This window comes from Lampris incognitus, chromosome 19 (assembly GCF_029633865.1).
Source record: "Lampris incognitus isolate fLamInc1 chromosome 19, fLamInc1.hap2, whole genome shotgun sequence".
In the NCBI taxonomy this organism is placed as follows: Eukaryota; Metazoa; Chordata; class Actinopteri; order Lampriformes; family Lampridae; genus Lampris; species Lampris incognitus.
In genome coordinates, this window is record NC_079229.1 from 25,858,051 (window position 1) to 25,869,707 (window position 11,657).

The following is an 11,657-nucleotide window of genomic DNA, read 5'->3' on the forward strand; positions in this document are numbered from 1 at the left end:
CTCAAAACGAGACAGCACTCGCAACGCTCTGAAACACCTCGTTTGTTTTGCCGTACGGGGCATCGCCCGCGCTCGGCGCTCACCCCCCGTCGCATGCTTGCTGCGGCAGGCGGCGAGGCGAGGCGAGGCTCCGCCGGTTCCTATAGATCCCAACTTTAAAACTGGTCTCAGGGTGACTGATGACTTACCTTCCCCGCCTTCGAGCATCTGCGGTACGTGTTTGTCACGCCTGCGGTCTGGTTCATGGCCAAATGCTCTGTTGAGAGATCACAGCAGCGGCTTTTATCCAAAAGCTGAAACTTGGAAGCACGTTGTCAACAAGCCAGCGCGCAAACACGCCATCCACAGTTACCCCAGCATACCTTCACACAAGTGGGGGCACTTTCACCGTCGCTCCTCGCAGGTCTGCTGGGCTGACAAAGGCTCGCCGTGTAGTCCGCGGTGAATCTAACTGTTAAACTTCAGATCAAATTTTAGTCCAGAATATTGTAGTACAGGAAGTCCAGATGTAGCGCTGTTGTTACCCAATTACGAACGCAATTAAAAAAAACAACAACCTTTGAATTTTCTCTCAAAACCGATTGGAGTGCATGACGGATTATTTGACGTCCACAGGTCTGACGACTTTTGCAGGTTCTGTGTTGCAAGTAAACCCGTCTAATTTTGAACAGCCTCTCAGCCTTACTCAAACGACAGTGACTGCGCACCAATTGCGCATGCGCATCTTAACTGTCAGCCGCACTAAACGCGCTGTGCGGGGTGCAGTGTGTGGATCCAACCCGCAACTCTTAGTTGTAAACGGTGGCAACCCATTATAGATGTTGCCTCTTTTTTGTGTCACAAATCTTTTTCACGAGTTAAACTATTGATTTTTCACAACGGAAACTGAGTAGAACTGGTTATACATAATTCGATATTAACCGATTTTGACACCTGAAATTCACTTCTGATGTCAACAATTAATTCTCGTTAGAGATTGAATTTGGGGTTACAATTGATTAAAAGTTAAAACTAGTTGTAATTCAAGTTCTGAAATGAAAAATTGATATTTTTACTTGAATTGGTGATAATAAAAGAGGTAAAACCCCAAATATGGCTTGCAATAAGAAACTGAAGGTGTGATGCACAGTAAACAAACACCAGTAAGACTTTGTATGGCTTTTTTGTTAAATAAAATTCACGTATTAACTCATCTATTCAAACTCCAGAAGCTGTACCCCTGTAGACCATACCCTGTGTTTTGTACGATTTTCTTCCTGGTTGATTTGCAGCCTTCTCCTCCATTTGATGCCATTACGGTAAGTGGCCCTTATGGGATTCAGGTGGTATGACTGACACAAACAATCCAAAGTGATGAATCATTTGTGACAGTTACAATCATTATTTCAACAAGAGGCAGTGAATGTGTTTAGTGCCAATTAAAGCCTAACAGATGGATGACTGTGGTTGCACTGAGGTGTGACCACTCGCTGGACAGGCTGTTATTGAAGTGGGACACGTTACTTCCCATTTTTACAGTAACGACTTGGATTACACAGTTCGAGAAAGATGGTGAAACGTGTCCTTCACTTCAGTGAGCAAAAAGTAAGGTGTACTGTACATCAATGTCAGCAGGTCAAATTCATGCACATTTATTACACTTCGCAATCAAAGTAACTGCGTTAGAAACGATGATGTTTTACATTAACATTGCACTGGGCATTTAAATTGGCCTCCTGTTGGCTCTCCGCCATATGATGTAGAAAGAGCCTGTGGGTCAAAGTCAAGTGTTATGTTCGATGGCATTTTGGCAGGACACCTGGTTCGGACTTGGTATTGTCATACGTTAGTTTGCTGTGAGGAATGTACTTGTGCTCCTTGGGTTTCTGTTTGCTATTCACCAGATCACCTTGTTGACAGGGTCCATAATTGGCCCATTAGTGGGTTCATCATATCCTCAGAGAAGTTGAACCCAAGTCCTTGGAGGCTGACAGCTTGGAGACAGAACTGACTTGAACATTTTCAGCATTTCTGTCAGTGTCTGGAATGACTGTGTTTTACAGAAGACTATAATTGTCTCGGAGGTAGGGGGGCTTGGTATCCAATTAGCTCGTTTCTCCACAAGCTTTCACATTTCCCACAATTGGTTCTCAGAGAGATACAAAATAGAAATGAACAAAAATCGTGTGTTAAGGCCACATTTCTGCTCCATTTGCTTCAACTGCTGAGTTTGTTTGCCCACTTGGTATTCCTAATGGCAACTATACCCCGCCGTTAACACCTTGTGGGTTGCTGATCTTGTGACGTTTTCCCGTTCGTAGATTTTCCTGTGAACTCAGCAGGTGCTGCACAACAGAGATGAAGTCATTGGAGAGGGACAACCTGCACACGGCCCAAGCACTCAAGCATTGGCTAGCATCCTTTTTGCGTTAGGGAAGTGTTACTCTTTACGCGGCTCGTGAGACTTTGTTTTGCGCCTCATATAGCTCCACTGACAACAATAAGAACACAGCTATAACTTACTTCTATAGGTTCCCTTTGTGTCCTGTTTTAGCACATTGAAATTAATTATCCAGCAGATGGCAGCATACTGAAGCTACGTCAAAGAACGTAGGCTACGTAACAGCGTGGGATCATGGGTAGACTAGTATAGCCTTATGTGTGTAGCTTTGTAAATGTTTTGCAAGCTCTGTGGCTCTTTGAGGAATGGTCTTACTCATAAGCGGCTCTCCTAAGAAAATTAGTGAGTACCACTGCGTTAGGGCAATCTCAGATCCCACCTCTTCCATGTGTCCGTCACTGTTTACAGTCGGGTTAGCAACTTGAGACGCGACAACGGAGCTGGAGTTGAGAGACGATGTCTACGCCGGACTGTTTCAAAGATAGTTGACAGGAGTCGAACGTTTCTCTACACAGTACACAAACATCGACACTTTTTGTGCGTATTTTAGGTCCGGACGACATTCTGGCAAATGCGTTTCGCCTCTTCCATTCACCACCCGGACTGTTACCAACAGGCAACCAAAGCGTCTTCCTGCAGCAAGCCCCGCCTACTCAAATGTGATTGGTCAATACTACTTGGACTACGAGCACTAAGACGGAAAGGGAAACCAGACCGCTTCCGGTATCGAAATCTTGTCCATTGCCTTACAGATTCTAAGGTTTGGGAACCTGAGAAGATACAGGTAGTGGGATTCATTTAATTTAAAAGACACCGACTGTAATATTTTAAACTAGACAGCGAGCAATTATGTGTCGTGGTAATGGTGAAAGTAAAGACAAAAAGAAAACAGAAGAACTCAATTCTGCAACGGAAAGCCCCAAAAACAACTCAGCGATGTTATTGTCGCAAATTCGGGGGGCAACCACAGTAACTGCCGCGGACGGGACGCGAACCCGTATCGCCCGCACCGCGGGAGATACGGGTTGGCTGACGGGTCTGACCCTTTAGTCGAGCGGTCAGCGATGGCTCCCGCGGTGCGGGCGATACGGGTTCGCGTCCCGGCCGCGGCAGTTCCTGTGGCTGCCCCCCGAATTCGCCACATTGGTGTCAGAAGTGGGATGGTGAGACCGTGAGGTCATCGGAAGCGCGTGCGCCCAGAGGCGTGAGGGAGCTGATATGCTGAAGTGCGGGGACGCGGCTTCCCGAAAGAGGGGGGTAGTGTCACGTGCATGGATAAGTAGACACGTTGAGCGGCCAACGTGTCTACTTATCCATGCACGTTACATTATGAACATCCGCTACGACGTTGACCCATCTAAGTGTACGTCAGACGTAGCAGAGTAGCAGAAGTTTGTTAAATGTAAGTTTGACTTCTCTCAATTTGTCCGTGGGTGAGAAAAATAAGCCCCCTTTTTTCCCTCCAAACTTCTAGCATGCATGTCTCCGTTTTGCTCCATTCGCGTTAAACTCAACCGGCTTGTTTAGTAAGAAACATGAAAGGACGGTTCTTAACAATCCTGAAACCATGCAACAAATAACAATAACTTCAGGGCAAAGCTGCCCCCCTCCACCATTCGCTTCCTCAAACCGGTTTCCCTAATTGTCACTTTTCCAAGAGCCTGGAGTCTTGGGAGTTGGCTGGAAAAATAAAACCTGAACCCCCAAACAGCAGCAATCAAAGACGAGAAACAAGCTTTTGGGGGGGGGGGGACCATTTCTCCATGAACCACAGTTTTAGCAGAGGTGCTATAGTAGTCACCGTAACAGCCATCGCAAGTCTTGGTCAACAGCAACCCGGGCCTGGAGACAGGCGAGCAGGCGGAACGAGTCCCTCTTATTACGGGGCCGAACAGAAACTTGTTTCAGAAGTCGAGAAGCACACTGCAACACGACGCCTTCACGGATCAGGTGTAGTGGGTTTTCACGTCGGGCATATTTCTGCAAAGCCCCTGCATCAACATGGCGGGAGATTACCTTGATTCGCTAACCTTTAGGCGTGCAGGTCCTCAAGAGATTTGCGTCTGCGCTTCTCAAGCCTATATGGGGGGATGTTAATGTGAGGCGCTGCTTTCTGTGTCGCTGTAACCAGATAATGGATTTATAGATAATAATGCTCGGTGGGGATAATCTAATTTCTGAGCCTGCTCCTTTTTCTCCATGATGGCATTCTAATGTTAGGAAAGATCCTCTTTTTTTTCTACCCCTCTAAACTTTTAATATGTCTGAATGGATATGCGGACGCTTTAGATGTGCAGATCAAATGGGTTTGATTTGAACTGGTGCAGCTGAGATGTGCAGACAATTTATACCGCGATAGTGGTGCTCTCAAATTGTGTCATGCAGGTTTTTTTTGGGGGGGGGGGTTTAATCACAAAATTGTCAAACTTTCGGGATGCATACGCTTTGTATTAGACTTGAATAATCTTCCAATGACTGGCAATGCTATGGACTGGTGCTCTCTGAATATGTGGGTAGGACTTTAGGTCGTGAGAAAATGTGCGGTCGAGATTTATCATTTAAGTCAAATGTGCACAAGAAGACGACATTTCTCTCCTTTTGTTATTACACACAGCTCAATAGAAGAAGGAAAAAAATCTAGACATGTTATGAAGGAGAAAACAGGTTTAAAGGACTGAAGCAATTTACCCTTGACAAGCTGACTTGTTTGTATTTCTCTCATGAAGGCCATGTTGCTGTGGGAGTAAGGGCACGGTTGGAGGATCCCTAAAGAGTCCTCTGAGGAAATGCACATATCATTCCTATTCTTATAGTGTTGGGACAGTTCAGTCCACGGTTGTCTCTGCAAATCGTGAAGTGAAGAATGCACCCCCCCCCCCCCCCGGTGACATTGCAGTCTTTTTTTCATAGACTTGACCGGTTCACGTTTGTGTGCATCATTACACATGTGAATTTCTATTTCTGCGTATCTTTCCATTACTTTTTTTTTTCAAGACATTAACTTCAAACCCAGACCGGCTTTAACAGACGCCGACTGATAACACTCCAGGGCACACCTCCAGCAATTTCGCATTACTTGGATGTCCTGTCTATTCATTTGATATGCCGGAAAATGAGTTGATAGAAACTTGTGCCATCCTTAGTCAAGACATGCTTAGTTTCTCCACCAAGAGAGATGACAGAGCGTCTGCACAGATGAGATGGTTGCCCTTCACACATCAGTGCCCGCACACAAACACGCGCACACATACACGCACGCGTGCACACAAGTAGACGAGGGGGGGGGGAATGAATACATGAAAAATAAATATGCATGTCACAGTGTGTGCCGAATCCCAATCTAACCCAGAGAGTGACTTAGAAATGCAAAACACCCCTGTTGGCCCAATTTTACATTTCTGGCTATGTGCATCAGTATCTCCCAACACAGCAGTGTTCCTTGCAACACTACTATGCAAGCAGATGGTGGGTGATCCCTGTAACCTTATAAAATTTACCTGAGGTTTAACTCAATACATTCAAACTTAATTACCTCTTGGAATATTTGAACACACGTTAAGCACGTCAGAGAGTCGAAGAAGATTAAAATATAACGGCACGAATGGCCATCGGGCTGGAAGAAAAGGAATTGTTTATTCACTGAGGCAATGGCCTTATCTGAAAACCTGACTCGAGAGTTCAGGTTTGAAATTTTGATTCCATGATTTCGACTTTATAATGGGGGGGGGGGTTGAGGAGGACATCCTAGAGTTTTAAGGATTACACACAGCAGCTGTCAGGAAAATCCCAGTTGCAAATCTGCTGCTTTCCTTCTTCCCTGCTGACATACCTGTGGTTGTTCAGTAATGCACAGCGGAAGCCAATTAACTCTTGGTCGTTTTATTGGCACAAGGCTTAATACTCATATTTATTTCCAGTGGTGAAACTTTTAGGAGGTGTGTGTGTGTCCCCACAACTACCTTGCGGGGACATTTTATGGGTCCCCATGAGGAAATGGGTCTATTTTAGGGTTAGGACTTGGGTTTAGGGTTAAGGTTAGAATAATGATTGGGTTAGGGTTAAGGTTAGAATTATGGTTGGGTTAGGATTAAGGCTAGGCATACACTCACTGGCCACTTTATTAGGTACACCTTGCTAGTACCGGGTTGGACCCCCTTTTGCCTTCAGAATTGCCTTAATCCTTCGTGGCATAGATTCAACAAGGTACTGGAAACATTCCTCAGAGAGTTTGGTCCATACTGACATGATAGCGTCACGCAGTTGCTGCAGATTTGTCGGCTGCACATCCATGATGCGAATTTCCCGGTCCACCACATCCCAAAGGTGCTCTATTGGATTGAGATCTGGTGACTGTGGAGGCCATTTGAGTACAGTGAACTCACTGTCATGTTCAAGAAACCAGTCTGAGATGATTCGAGCTTTATGACATGGCGCGTTATCCTGCTGGAAGTAGCCATCAGAAGATGGGAACACTGTGGTCATAAAGGGATGGACATGGTCAGCAACAATACTCAGGTAGGCTGTGGCGTTGACACGATGCTCAATTGGTACTAAGGGGCCCAAAGTGTGCCAAGAAAATATCCCCCACACCATTACACCACCACCACCAGCCTGAACCGTTGATACAAGGCACGATGGATCCATGCTTTCATGTTGTTGACGCCAAATTCTGACCCTACCATCCGAATGTCGCAGCAGAAATCGAGACTCATCAGACCAGGCAACGTTTTTCCAATCTTCTATTGTCCAATTTTGGTGAGCCTGTGCGAATTGTAGCCTCAGTTTCCTGTTCTTAGCTGACAGGAGTGGCACCCGGTGTGGTCTTCTGCTGCTGTGGCCCATCTGCCTCAAGGTTCGACGTGTTGTGCGTTCAGAGACGCTCTTCTGCATACCTCGGTTGTAATGAGTGGTTATTTGAGTTACTGTTGCCTTTCTATCAGCTTGAACCAGTCTGGCCATTCTCCTCTGACCTCTGGCATCAACAAGGCATTTTCGCCCACAGAACTGCCGCTCACTGGATATTTTCTCTTTTTCGGACCATTCTCTGTAAACCCTAGAGATGGTTGTGCGTGAAAATCCCAGTAGATCAGCAGTTTCTGAAATACTCAGACCAGCCCGTCTGGCACCAACAACCATGCCACGTTCAAAGTCACTTAAATCACCTTTCTTCCCCATTCTGATGCTCGGTTTGAACTGCAGCAGATCGTCTTGACCATGTCTACATGCCTAAATGCATTGAGTTGCTGCCATGTGATTGGCTGATTAGAAATTTTCGTTAACGAGCAGTTGGACAGGTGTGCCTAATAAAGTGGCCGGTGAGTGTGTAGTTATGATGGTTAGGGTTAAGGCTAGGGAAGGAATGTAAAAAATGAGGGGTTCCCACAAGTATAGGGAAACATGGTGTGTGTGTGTGGGGAGGGCACCTTGTGGGGACATTTTATGGGTCCCCATGAGGAAATGGGTCTATTTTAGGGTTAGGACTTGGGTTTAGGGTTGTTAGAATAGTGATTGGGTTAGGGTTAGGCATGTAGTTATGATGGTTATGGTTAGGGTTAAGGCTAGGGAATGAATGTAGTCAATGAGGGGTCCCCCCCCCCAAGTATAGGGAGACATGGTGTGTGTGTGTGTGTGTGTGTGTGTGTGTGTGTGTGTCCTCACATGTACATGAAGGTGTGCTCCTGCTTATGTGTGCGTGCATATTTGTACGATTGTGTCTGTGTCTGTGTCTGTGTGAAAGTTATAAATCACATCGAAATACTGAATTTTATGGTCAATTAACCAAACACCCCAAATGAACACAGACACACATCGGTGCAGCTGCGCGTCGAAGCCAAAGGCTACGTATGACCCGTGTAGCATCTTGCTCTGGCATGGTGTTGGGCATCCGAATATATGGATTCATCATTCTGAAGGCAGACTATAAAAGATCTCCACATTAATTTAGCTGTAACATTCCCAGTAAGGTCTAAAAGATATGGCAGAGTGTGTGTAGGGGTGTGCTTTAGGCTTTGGCGTGGCGGTAGGTAGGATTAGGAGCAGATCAACCGGGGTGCAAGGAATGCCTCTTAACTATCAGTTCCCTATATGGCATATTTCTGTTTAATGTGAGGGGGCTTGGGAGAATGCTGATGAGCCGGTTGGAGTGTGTTTTCATGAAAACTGGTAGGCAGTGAGTCGGTTCGGTGTGGCATCTGTGTTTCATAATAATTATATTAAGTGCCAATACCTTTTCCCGGGGTGTCCTTTCCGAATAGCTGCATCGACCCTGTAACAGTATGTTTCTATTTATTCCCCATTTGGCTTGTTTTCGTCCCTTGTGTTCAGCCTCCTCTGAAAAAGCGCCTCTCCTATAGCTGGAGCTCATCCCACTTCCCATAAAGCCTGCAGCTCAAGCGGACATCTCCGAAGAACAGGCGTGCACCGTGAAATCTGGCAGCGAAGAGTTGCTATTGGTGCGGCTACCTATAAGGACATACTAGCTGCAGCAGCAGCAGCAGCAGGGGGAAAAAAGCCCTGCAGAAGATAACTTAAGCAAATGATATGCAACCATTTCATCCATATATAGGCTTTTGCTCCGAGATAAGTTGTTCACTCCAAGCAAAAAATGTGGCTGTTGCCAATCTTATCAGAGAGAGACAGAGAGAGAGAGAGAGAGAGAGAGAGAGAGAGAGAGAGAGAGAGAGAGAGAGAGAGAGAGAGAGAGAGAGAGAGAGAGGTCGTGTATAATGGCGAGTGTGAGCCTTGGCTACAACTACACTTAATCCTCTGATGTAGACATTTTTTTGCATTGGCAGCAAGAAGACGATGAGAATCCACAGCGGGCTATCTTTCACTGACTGTATATTAGGACTGTTCTCCCTCCCCTGACGGCAGTGTTACAGTTGGATGGGTCCTGTTAATTAATGCGTTAACGCACGTGTAAAAATGACTCTCGGGTGTCTGCTATACTACTGTCTTATCAAGAAAAAATGATTCTCGACAGTCATCGCCCGTCATGTTTTTGTAGTGGGCAGAAATGCGTGTGTGTGTGAGTATGAAATAGTCATAATTTAGTATCAGAAGATGGTGTATGTGTGAGAACAATGTTGGTGTAAGAGATCTGGTGCCTTTCTGGGCCCCCAAGGCCCCACTACCACAACATATGCAAATGAATTGTATGATGTTCTTTTGATCAGGGCTCTGGTGTGCGAAAGGAAAACGACCCCATTCACTCAGTCAGCGGAAGGCAGAGGAGCTATTTGGCTGCTATTGCCAATTTGGAAATGAGGGCTTTTTTTTGCAGCAAAAGCCGGTACACTAAGATTTACTTTGCTGCTCTTTATTGTCCATTAAGTGAGCAACGTTACGGCCCAGCCGGGGTCGGTGGGTGGAAACAAAGGGTAATATGCTTCTAACTCACTTTAGTTGCATCAGCAACTCAGGAGTCGAAAATGGGGATGGAGGTTCAGTTTTTCTGGTGGTTAAGCCAGTGAGGTATAAAACCCCCTGCAGAGTGGGGCGTCCGGGTAGCGTAGCGGTCTATTCCGTTGCCTACCAACACGAGGATCGCTGGTTCGAATCCCCGTGTTACCTCCGGCTTGGTCGGGCGTCCCTACAGACACAATTGGCCGTGTGGGAAGTCGGTCGGGGCGCATGTTTGTTCGGGGGCGACTACGCCCCCCCCCCCCCCCCCGGTGAAACTCCTCACTGTCAGGTGAAAAGGAGCGGCTGGCGACGCCACGTGTATCGGAGGAGGCGTGTGGTAGTCTGCAGCCCTCCCCGGCTCGGAAGAGGAGGGTGGAGCAGTCAACTGGGACAGCTCAGAAGAGTAGGATAATTGACCGGATACAATTGGGGGAGGGGGCAAAAAGGGGAGGGGGTCCAAAAAATAAAAACACCGCAGAGTTTTACAGAGTGAAGTTTACGCCTCTGGTCTTCGGTTGCTCCGCCGTTTGGTTTCTGTGCTTTGAAAGTCTCGTACTTCTCAGAAAAACAACCTGCCGCTGTTGTCCTGCCTGATGACCCCCCCCCCTCCATCACCTCCCACACTGGCAATAGAAGTGGGGCGTACGCGCATGTGTGTTGTTCTCTTGTTACGAGACTTGAACACTTAAACCTGATTAGTGCCCATACCGTAGCTCAGCGTTTCTCAAACCTCTCCTGGAGGACCACTTGTCCCGCATGTTTCAGATCTCTCCCTGCTCCAAACACAGCTCGTTTAAATGATCGGTTTTGTTACTGGACAGCTTCGGGAGCTCATAACGAGTTGATCATTTGAATCAGCTGTGTTGGAGCAGGGACAGATCCGAAACATGCAGGACAAGTGGTCCTCCAGGAGAGGTTTGACAAACGCTGCCGTAGCTCATAAAACCGGATGCGCGCTGCAGATAGCCCCGGAAGAGCGGCCGTTTCCGAGCGCGAGCTACATTTTAATAGCTTTAGTCCCGCGCTTTGTAGCCTGCCTAATAACGGCGCGGCCAAATGCCGACGGGCCCGTTTCTCATCGCTTCGCGCTGAGAGCCACGATCTGCTGTTCCACCTCACGGCACGTCGATATCAGGCCCATCAATCCATCCGCGGTCCCCGTGGCTCTAGAAGGCGCGTTATTGGTCTAGATCAGCCCGCCTTTCCGGTCGCGTCGATGGCGCGTCGACACGTTATCGGCGATAACCACCTTCACGCTTGGCAGAATATGCTAATGTCGGGAGAGATGTGCCGCGACTCTCACCTGAGTCTGTATTTGTGTATCTCACTGCACAGCATGCTTTGGCTGGCTTCTAAAGCTGTCGTGTTTTAGGGCTGTGATGAGAAAAACAGCTGAAAAGACCCAGAAGACAGACAAAAAAAAAGGCCTGAAAGATGATTAAACTTAGACAGACACGGGTGTGGACGTACAAGGTGGGTCGGCTAAGTGAGTCTGTTAGTCCCTCCTGAAGAGTTGTCCAACCTGGAAGGAAGCGGAAGTGCTTGCTGCTCTTCACATCCCTGCAAATGCGCTCGAGCACAAATACGCAGACTAAACACAATAACAACTCCTTGATATATGAGATGCAGAAGTAGAGACTGAGACTGTGCTGACTGGCCGAGGAAATATCTAGACAAGATTTTTGTGTGTGTGTGAAGGTAATCTCATTTAAAATTCATTATTGCAAGCCCTGGACCTAAATGACTGCTGAAGTCCAACAATTGAAAGTTATTAGAAATGCATAGGATTCATTCCGATCACAGGGAATGGTGCAGTATATTAAGATTAGATTAAAATGGGGGGTGGGGGGCTTTGAGTCATAGTCTATTGACA